Genomic DNA, 12,038 nt, shown 5'->3' with positions numbered 1-12,038 from the left:
GTATGAAATCCTACACTAGGCCCCTGAACTAGCGGTGTAGCACCAACTATGATAGGAGAACCTATGCTACTTGGAAGAATACCAGAGATAGGAGCACCATCCAGTCTAGCCAATAATTGAACCAGTAGTTCCTGAAGCATCGGAGCACTATCGAGAACCACAGGAGGCTGGGATGGCCTCTGCTCCTCAGTCTACTACTCCAAGTCATCCTCATGCTCGTACATGGGCTCAGGTGATGGCTCTTTAGCTCGTCCACCAGCAGGTGCCGCTTCTCTCTCTCGGCCTCGTCCTCTGACTCCACCACGTCCTCTACCTCACCCGCATACTAGGGTTCGGGCACCAGGTGCAGCCTCACCCTCAGTAATTGTGGCTCTAGTCCTCACCATCTGCGCAGAAGGAATAGATCAGAGGTATACAATATTTGATATGAATAAATCGCACGAAGAGAATAAAATGAAGGAAATCTTCCTATTAAGTATCTTGTAGCCTCTCAAAGATAAGTACGGACGTCTATGTATCGATCTGCAAGACTCTACTAGACACCCTACTCTTTAACTTATGAGACCGGTGAACCTAGAGCTCTGATACCAATTTATCACGACCTAAAAATTGAGGTCATGGTGGCACACATCTCAAAACCCAATTTGATGTGTAACCCTAAAAATAAAACGCATACAAGACTCTCAAAGGGGAAAGTGATGCCATAATTTAAATAAAAAGAAAAACAATAAAGAGAAAATTATCCCAAAACCTGTTGTCATAAGTATAAAGAGCATCTAATACAAGATTCAAATCTAAAGATACAACATAAGTCTCTGAATGATACAAAAGACTGAAAAATAAGGATAGACTAGTGACGATCCGAATTCTGGGACCTCACCTCTAATCTGAGAATACACAATCCGCTAGAATATCAACTGCCATGTGAGGTACCCCGACTAGTATCTGCATCAAAAAGGGATATAGAAGTAGGGATGAGTACAATTCACATGTACTTAGTAGGTTTTAGCTGACTGAGTATAAGAAATTAATCAAACCTATGAAATAAACTAAGGAACGCTTCCACCTGCATACAGAAAAGTCTCACTTCGGCATCGGTACCGCCAGTTTATATATATAGTGGCGCGACTAAAGTAGACCCATAATAAAAGCTCATAATCATAATTAATCAGATAATTCAAGCAGCATAGATATCAATGCAATGCAATGCAATATGATGATGCAATGATGTGGTGGTATGGTGGAATCAAGACTGTCGCACACCCTATAATATACACCTACCGAGCTGTGCTACCAAGCAGGACCCATGGGGGTCTCGCAGACCATATACCTCAATCACAATATCTTATTATCCTTGCCACTTCCTCGTGGTCAAGGGATCACAATGCATCCACTATCCTGTCGTAATACTGCCTCGGACAGGGACTCAAGATACAAAGGTTTAAAGGTGTTTCATTTTCTTTCTCAAAAAGAATTTCCATATTTCTCAACTTTTATGATGAATGAGGATGAATGCATCAAAACACATATGACATGGAAGTAATATTCAACTCACATATGGTAGAAGATTCAAAGTTCTCAAAACTTAACCTACACATGATATTCACCCTCAATAAATAGTAATAGGATTATTAATCCCCACGGGCATCACAATATATATATATATATATCTATATATATATATATATATATATAACATTCTCAACTCATACTACGACCTCATCCCAAAGTCTATAACATATGAATGACTAATTACCCCATCTCAATCCCAAAGAAGGATAGTCAAACCTACCTCAATTGCTAAAACCGTACTCAAACACCTCCACCGAACAAGTAACTCTCGAATTCAATATTTGGACTGACAAACCACTATCAACAAAAAACATACACATCACAAGGAGTCTAATGACACCGATATTGATAGGTTTCAGAACTGGGGGTAAAATAGTCCAAAAATTAATTATTTTCAAAAAAGGTCAAATCTGGAAATTTATTGGACAATCACATTCTACTTGTAATAAGGAACTCATGGTTGAAAAACCCATAAAAGTAGAGCTCAAAATGAGTTAGAAATCACCATTTTCCTTAAATTCAAATTAGGGAAGAAACAAAGATTTTTGGAGTTTGAAACTAAACTTTAGGGGTTAAAATCATCAAAAACTTAATGAAAAGGGAAGATTTTAGGTCAAAAATCACTTACCCAATACTTTGCTTTAAAATCTCTTCTCAAATAACCTCAAGGAGTTCAAGAACTCAAACAAATGATGAAAAATATTGAAATGGAAAGAAAGGGGCATTTTCTGCCCAAAAAGTTACTGTTCATGCGTGTTACTGTTCATGCGTGTTTTGTACAAATTTTTAAAAATCACCATCAAAGTCATTACATCATAATATTAAATGATTGTCTGAACATCTGAGTTCAGAAGAAGGACTTAGACAATGAGAAATTCCGCGATAGCATGACGTAATAGCTCATTCTTGGACTTTGAACACCAGCTTCTACTATTCTAAAAGAGGTCTCTCCACAACCATCTGAATATGCCCTGTACTCAACAAAAGGTAGAGTAAGAGTAGTATCAGTACACAAAAACAATGGTGTACTGGTACAATCACGTGGTTAGCCAGTAAGCGAATCATAGACAAGTAAATTCAACGCAATCAGAATAAGTCAACTAATATCAAGCTCAACCATATTCGACAATATCAAAACTCCATATCTTCCACGTGTCATAACTTCACACAAGGGTCCTCTCAAGCGACCTACAAACAATCAACTTTGTGTCGGAATGTGACACCTAATCCAAATATGTGTTGAAACGTGACACCTAATCCAATTATGAGTCGAAATGTGATACTCGATCCAACCATACCACAATCAAAAATACATTCAGTATTTATAGTATTATACCACCAAAAACAAGTTCATCATAAAAACAGGCCAGCAAGTGATTATTTCACACATAATCTAGCATATTTCCCTATTCATATACACATATGCATATCATGAAGCAATTAACAAGCATATGAAATACATACAAAAAAATAAACAATCATCTACCTCAAATTCAAGCTTTAACAACTTTACAATGCAAGAGCCTTTCCTTTCTAGGTTTGTTATTCTCATTTTTGGTCTAGGAACAGTAAATACATATAAAGGATCAACACAATGGCCTAACTATCATGAAAATAACATAATTCTCATCCTAGATCAAATCCATGATCCTAACCCCACCCTAGGGCTATTTTCTACCATTAGTTTTCAGTTCAAACCCTCCCCCAATGATTACCATCCATAGTTTCTAGGTTATAGGAATCAAAGAATGAATTTAAGGAGTAAAATCCTTACCTTAAGCGTGAAAATCTGTGGGAATTTAATGAAAATCACCCTACACCACCTTCTAAAGTCTTAGTAATTATTTTTGCAGAAAAAGACTGCTCTAGGGTTTTTTCCCAACTTAAGTCACGTCTGCCCCACTCTAGCAGGACCATCCCACTTTGGCAATGCCGCTCTAGCAGGAAACATCCCACTCTAGCAGGTTGTACGAAAATAGAGAACTCATAGTTTGAGCTCCAAGACCCCATTTCACAACACACACCCTTTCCAAGATGTATTAAAATATACCCTTCACGCTGAATCCGATTTTGAGAGTTTTACTCGCTTGAATGCGATTTCGCAAAGCCATAAATATTCCATATCGTCTTGACTTTCATCTTATCTAAATAAATTATATATTCTCTTTCCCACCATTCACATGGTCACCCTATACTTCACCTGACTCAGAATTCATCCAAATCTGGTCTAGGCTAAATTTTTCCGAAGTTACTACTTAAGGTTTTCTGGCCTGAAATACTTTTCCATTTGCTTATTTCTAATAATGGGGATAGGTCGTTATAATAGATACCAATTTACCCATCACTCTTCTACGAGTGACTAACTAGGGAAAACAGAACTAAAGTAGAGATAGAGTAGTACCTATTTCGGTAAACAATTGAGGACACTTGTCTCGCATATCTTTTTCAGTCTCCCAAGTAGCTTCCTCTACTGAACGATGTTTCCATTGCACTTTAGCCATATTAATATCTTTAGTACTCAACTTTTGGACATCACAATAAAGGATTACAACTGGTTCCTCCTCATACTGGAGTTCCTTATCTAACAATACTGAGTCCCATTTAATGATGTAGTCCCCATCCCCATGGTACTTTTTTAGCATGGACACATGGAATATCAGGTGTACCCCTGACAAGCTAGGTGGTAAGTTCAAATTGTACGCCACTGGCCCTACACAGTCAAGAATTTCAAAAGGGCCAATATAGCGAGGACTGAGTTTGCCCTTCTTGCCAAACCTTATTACCTATTTAATGGGTGACACTTTTAGAAATACTTTCTCACCAGCCTCGAATATCATATCCCTTAACTTACGGTTTGCATACTATTTTTGATGACTTTGTAGAAGCTTAGCTTGGATGCTCCTTACCTTATCCTGAGCATCCCTCACTAAGTCTACCCTTATGGCTCTACTTCTATAGCTTCAAACTACCCTATGTGAGACTTGAATCCCCTCCCATACAGAGCTTTGAATGGAACCATATTAATACTAGAGTGGTAGCTATTATTGTAGGCGAACTCAAATAGGGGCAAAAACTTATACCAATGTCCCCCAAAATCGATCACACATTCCCTCAACATATCTTCTAGCACTTGGATAGTCCTCTTTGATTGCCCATCTGTCTATAGATGGAAAACGGTGCTAAAAGTGAGTTGAGTGCCCGGATCTTCATGCAACATTTTCTAAAATTTAGAAGTGAAATGCATACCATGATCTAAAATGATAAAAAGGCGCACTCCATACAACTTTACTATCTATTTCACATAAATCTCAGCCAATTATTGTGCATTATAGTCCACTCTAACTAGAATAAAGTGCACTGACTTTGTTAACCTATCAATCACTACCCAAATAAAATCATACTTTCCCAAAGTCTTGGGAAGTCCTACCACGAAGTCCATGGCTATTATCTCCCACTTTCATTCAGGAATGGGCATTTTTTGAAGTAAACCTGCAAGTTTTTATGCTCATATTTCACATGTTGGCAGTTTTGACACTTGGCTACATATTCAGCTATGTCTTTCTTCATACCAGGACACCAATACAATTATTTCAAATCTTGATACATCTTAGTCACTCCCGGGTGAATAGAGTATCATGAACCATGAGAATCAAATAGGATTTTTTGAATTAGTCCATCTACTTGAGGAACACAAATCCTTTCCCTAAAGTGAAGCACCCCACCTGCATCAAGGGTTGAGTCTTGAGCCTTACCCATCAACAATTTTCCTATAATTTTATTTAAGTTCACATCCTCAAACTGCTTGGTCTTGATCTTTTCTATAAAAGTGGGTCTTAGATCAACTTCGGCCATTATCCCACCTTGATCTGAGATGCCTAGCCTCCAAGGCCTGAATATCTCTAGCCAGGGGTCATTTAAGGTCCCCAAAATAGGCTAGACTGCTTATGCTTACTGATTTTTGGCTCAATGTGTTTGCTACTACATTAGCCTTACTTGGATGATACTGGATAGTGATGTCATAGACTTTAAGAAACTCCATCCACCTTTGCTGACTAAAATTCGTCTTTCTGGGTGAACATGTGCTATAAGCTGCGGTGATCAGTAAACACCTCACACTTGATGCCATATATATAATGTCTCCAGATTTTCAATACAAACACTACCGTTGCCAACTCCAAGTTATGAGTCGGGTAGTTCCTCTCATGCCCTTCAATTGCCGCATAGCATATGCTACCACATTTTTATCGTGCATCAACACAGCACCTAAACCAGAATGTGAAGCATCACAATAAAAAATAAAATCTTTACCTTCGATCGGTAGGGTCAAAATTGGTACTGTGGTTAGAAGAATCTTAAACTTTTTGAAGCTCTCTTCACCCTTGTCAGTCCACTCGAATGGCACCTCCTTTTTAGTCAGTCTAGTCAAATAAGTAGCAATAGAAGCAAAGTTTTTCACAAACCGGCGATAATAACTGGTCAACCCCATAAAGCTTCTAACCTCGATCATGGAACTAGGCCTAGCCTAGTTCTTAACTGCTTCAATCTTTTGTGGGTCCAACACTACCCCTTCTTTTGAAATATTATGGCCTAAAAGGCAACTGAAGGTAGATAAAATTCACACTTAGATAATTTTGCGTACAATTTTTGTCTTCCCAAAACACCTAAAACAATTCGAAGATAATCTGTATAATCCCATTCACTCTTTGAATATTCCAATATATCATTTATAAACACCATATTCATCAAACTCATGAAGGTTGTAGGTGTATTGGTCAACCCAAAGGACATCACCAAAAATTCATAGTGCTCGTACCTAATTCTAAAAGTTGTTTTAAGCACATCCTTAGGCCTAATTTTCAACTAATGATACCCAAACCTTATATCAATTTTTGAGAAGACTGAGGTGCCTTGCAACTAATCAAAAAAATAATCAATACGAGGCAAAGAGTATTTATTTATGATGGTAACCTTATTCAGTTGTTGGTAGTCAATGCACATTCTCATATTACCATCATTTTTCTTAACAAACAACACCAGCACCCCAAGGGAAAGCACTAGAATGAATGAACCCCTTGTTAAGAAGCTCCTAGATCTGAGTCTTAAGCTCTCTCAACTCTACCGGAGCCATACGGTAGAGAGGAATGGAAATTGGATGAGTACTCGGCTCTAAGTCATTGTAGAAATCTATATCTTGGTCGGGAGGCATACTAGGCAAGTCTGAAGGGAAAATTTCCAAAAATTCACACACTACTAAAATAGACTCAATAGAAGGTGACTCTACATCCACATTCTGGATATGGCCAAATAGGCCAAACAACCCCGCCCCACCATTTTTCTAGCCTGAAGAAAAGATATGACCTTGGCTGGCTTAGGCTTGTACACCCCTTCCCACTCTAACTTTTCCCTCTTCGGTATCTTTAAAGCCACAGTTTTGGCATTGCAATTAAGTACAACAAAATAGGGGACAACCAAATCATGCCTCAGATCACATCAAAATCTGTCATGTCTAAAATCATTAAGTCAACCCAAGTTTGGTATCCCATAAACATCACAGAGCAAGCACGATACACATGAGTGACTATGACTGACTCTCCAACAGGGGTAGAAACATGAATAAGGGCATCTAGCATATCACACAGTGCATCAAATACCAAGTCATATTTCATAGACACATAAGAATAAGTAGAACTCGAATCAAACAAAATAATAGCCATCTGGTTACAGACAAGAATGGTATCTGTGATTATTGCGTCAGATGCCTCTACATCGATCTTACTTGGAAATGCATAAAACTGAGCCCAATTATCCTAACGGGCTACCTCCCTACCTGGTTGGGATGCTCCTCGACCTGCATTACCATTACCTCGGCCCCCATGGCCTCTTGGGTTTTCTCTTTGCCTACCCTGTAGACGTTCTCTACCATTGCTTTCCCAGCCACTAGTACCACTGCTCCGGCCTGCTGGGGTGCTAAAACTGTCTGGCGGGGGTGAGGGCCTCCCTCCGTATATGTTTCGTATCTTCACAATTAAAATAATCTCAATCAATGGATGGGCGTCTACCTGGGAATGATGTTCCTTAACCCTCATGGGTTGGATGTTACTGTGGAGTACCTGAAAAACTACCAGTAGAAGCGGGCATCGCTGAATAGATTGGTCAGCTACAATCATCGGCCTGCCTAACCTTCTAGAATAGGATTCCTAGAAATTACATGTGCTCTTGGGCTTCTTAGCCAAAGCTTTGGCTTGCCCATCTCTTCTCACACCTTCAACCTTCTTCATAAAGTCTGTAACTTTGTTGAAACTCCTACGTGATGAGGTCTTATGGATGGATAGTACCTGCAACTCGGGGTTCAACCCCTTCACAAACAACCTGATTCTCTCCTCCTCTGTAGTGACCAACTGAGTAGCATACCTAGACAATGCATGAAACTTTGCCTCATAAGCAGCCACTAATAACCCTCCCTGCTCAAGGGCCATAAATTCATCATTCTTTCTGTCCTTCAAAGTACAGGGCACATATTTTTCTAAGAACAGAGCATGGAGCTGAACCCAAGTAAGTGGGAAAAACACAAGCAAACGACACTCCATATAAGCCCTCCACCACTGCTTGGACTCACCCTGAATTTGAAAGGTTACAAACTCCACTCTATGTTGATGCACTATACCCAGCTTGTGCAATCTCTCATAGGAATCAAGAATAAACTTATAAGCTTCTTCATTTTCAGTACCATGGAAGACCAAAGGTTTGAGCTTTAGGAACTTGGTGAGCATATCATGCTCAGTAGTGGTCATTACATGGCCCATTAGTGGTCTAAAGAAGGCATCTGTGCCTATCACCTCATCTGCTAGTGGAGCTGCAACAGTAAACGAACGAGCAACATGAGTTGGTGCTGCAGGTATAGTGGGAATGACTCCTGTGTCAGACAACCCACTCAAGAAAACCATGATCTGTTGGGCTAGTATAGGGTACAGAGGGGGAATACTAGCAGCCCAAGTCTGGGTGTCCTCTTCCTGTTCAGCATGTTCTTCTTCCTCTCCAACTTCTACCTCTCCCTCTAACTCATACTGGAGAGCAAGAGGGGCCTCATATACTAACACCTCCTCAATAGGAACTTCCACTCTTGCTGGTGCTGCTCTCCCTCTGCCCCTGCCTCGCCTCCCTCTCCTGCCTCCTCCTCTGCTATGCCCTCGAACGACTGGCTCTTCCTCTGGCTCCACTAGAGCTACATGCTTTACATAGTTAGAGCGAGTATTGACCATCTACGGACAAGAGAGTGAAAGAGGTTAGATATCAATTTGGATCGCCAGATACCAATTGGAATCAAGTTATAGTATGAAGGAAAGAAGACAATGAAACTTTTTCTAAGTTCCTATAGCCTCTCAAAGAAAAGTACAAACATCTTCGTACCATTCCACAAGACTCTACTAGACTCATTTTGGTATGAAGAGATCAACGAACCTAGGATCTGATACCAACTTTGTCATGATCTCGAACCGCTGTGACTGGCACCCATACTAACTCTCTAGTGGGAGAACCATTTTACAGTCCAATTTATCAAACTTATGAGATAAAACAGTTAAAGACTTTCGAAAGCAGAAATAAAAAGTAAAATAATTTAAATATCCAATGAAATGTGGAAACATCCTAGAAACTGAAAGTCGTTCGTACCAAAACTCTAACCAAATGTCAATATAAGAAAAGGGAAGCACTCCCAAAAGAGGTCATAATATTAAATGATTGTCTGAATATCTGAGTCCCGAGTGAATGACTTAGACAATGAGAAAGTCCACGGCAGCATGACATAATAGCTTACCCTTGGACTTTGAACAAGCTTCTACCCTTCTAAATGAGGTTTCTCTACAGCCGGCTGAATATGCCCTATACTCAACAAAAGACAGAGCATAAGTAGTATCAGTACACAAAAATAATGGTGTAATGGTAGGATCACGCGGTTAGCCAGTAGGCAGATCATAGACAAGTAAATTTAACAAAATAGTCATATACATATACAGAATAAGTCAACTAATCTCAAGTTCAACCACATTCGACAATATCGCAACTCCATATTTTCTATATGCCATAAATTTATATAAGGTTCCTCTCAAGGGATCTACAAACAATCATTTTTTTGTCGGAACATGACACTTGATCCAACTATATATCGAAATATGACACCCGATCCAAATATATATTGGAACATGACACCCAATCCAAGCATACCACAATCACAAATACATTCAATATTTACAACATTATACCACCAAGAACAGGTTCATCACAAAAACAGGCCAGCAAGTGATGATTTCACAAATAATCTAGCATGTTTCCCTATTCATATACGCATATGCATATCATGAAGCAATTTAACAAGCATATGAAACACATACGGGAAACTAGACCATCACTTACCTCAAAATCAAGCTTCAACAACTTTACAATATATGAGCCTTCCCTTTTCGAGTTTGTTCTTCTCGTTCTTGGTCTAAAAATAGTAAATACATATAAAGGATCAACACAATGACCTAACTATCATGAAAAATAACACAATTCTCATCATAGTCCAAATCCATGATACTAACCCCACCCTAGGGCTATTTTCCACCATTAGTTTTTGGTTCAAACCCTTTTGCAATGATTACCAACCATAGTTTCTAGGTTCTAGAAATCAAAGAATGAATTTAGGGAGTAAAACCCTTATCTTAAGTGTGAAAATCCATAGGAATTTGATGAAAATCACCCTAGGTCGCCTCCTGAAGTCTTAGGAACTATTTTTGCAAAAAAAGACCGTTCTAGGGTTTTTTCCGACTTAAGTCACATTTGCCCTGCTCTGGCGGGAGAAATCCAGCTCTGTCGGGTTACAAGAAAATAGAGAGATTGGAGTTTGAGCTCCAAGCCCCCATTTCACAATACACCCCCTTCTCAAAATGTATTAAAATATACCCTTCACACCGAATCCGATTTTGGGAGTTTTACTCGCCCGAATATGATTTTGCGAAGCCGTAAATATCTATATCATCTTGGCTATCAGCTTATCCAAATAAATCAAAGATTCTCTCTCCCACCATTCACATGGTCACCCTAGACTTCACCTGACTCAGAATTCGTTCAAGTCTACCCTAGGCTAAAAAATTTTAAAGTTACTATCCGAAGTTTTCTAGCCCGAAATCCTTCTCCATTGGCTTATTCCTAACGACGGAGACATATCATTACAATATGTTAATTACAAAAAATGATCATCAACTGATCTTGAAGACAAAGGGAATTCTTAAGGATAACTTCAAGATTAAAGATCTAGGTGACCTGAGATACTTTCTGGGAATTGAGTTTGCTAGAAGTGCCACTAGAATCCTCATACATCAAAGGAAATATTGCCTTGAACTTATCTTAGACATGGGACTGTCAAGCTCAAACCCTGTTGGAGCTCCCATTGAACTGAATCAGAAGCTAAATACTGCATAATTTGACTTACATTCTCCTCGTGCTGATGAAAGGGATAAGCTGCTAGATGATCCTAGTAAGTATCAAAAGCTGGTAGGTAGATTTCTTTATTTGACAATTACAAGATCAAATATTGCATTTGCAGTGCAACTACTGAGCTAGTTCATGCATAGTCCCAAGACATCTCACATGGATACAGCAATAAAGGTAGTTAGATATGTGAAGCAATTACCAAGTATTGGGATAATTATGACAGCTTATGCTACTGATTAGTTGAATGCATATTGTGAAGCAGATTGGGCATCATGTACAAATAGTAGGAAGTCTATAACTGGCTACATGGTTACATTACTCTTTGATCTCATGAAGTCTAAGAAGCAGGACACCATTTTAAGAAGCTCAGTTGAAGCAGAATATAGAAGTTTGGCTTCAACAGTTGCAGAAATTGTGTGGTTAGTTGGTCTATTCAAAGAACTAGAGTAAAATGAAGTTGCCAATGCCAGTTTACAGTGACAGCAAGTCAACTATCCAAATAGCTTCCAATCCAGTTTTTCATGAACGAACTAAGCACATAGACATTGATTTCCATTTAATCAAGGAATAGGTTCAACTTGAATTGGGGCAACCTATGTACTTGAGTAAAACAGAGCAACCTGCAGACTTATTTACCAAAGGACTTACTTGTATTCAACATAGATATCTACTTACCTAGATAGGAATGAAAGATGTTTTTCACACGCCTAGCTTGAAGGAGGATGTTAAGTAGTTAGAATGTACAGTTGTCAAATGGTCCTAATCAACTAGTTAAATAACTTAACAGTGCAAGTTGCAAGTTTGTTAGATGGTTGGCTTGTTAATCTGGTCTATAAATAGAGGAGTTAGCAGTAGGAATAAGATGATTCTTCACTGTGTAAAGGATTGAAGTTGCAGTAATGGAGTTAAGATTGACTTCACAGTTTGCTCTAGTGTTCTTCAATTCTTCCATTTATTCCTCTACATTTAACATTCCACATTCATAGAAGATGCTT

Source organism: Solanum dulcamara, chromosome 4 (genome assembly GCF_947179165.1).
Source record: "Solanum dulcamara chromosome 4, daSolDulc1.2, whole genome shotgun sequence".
NCBI classification, from domain to species: Eukaryota; Viridiplantae; Streptophyta; class Magnoliopsida; order Solanales; family Solanaceae; genus Solanum; species Solanum dulcamara.
The sequence above is the reverse complement of the archived record's forward strand: the minus strand, read 5'-3'. Positions refer to the sequence as shown.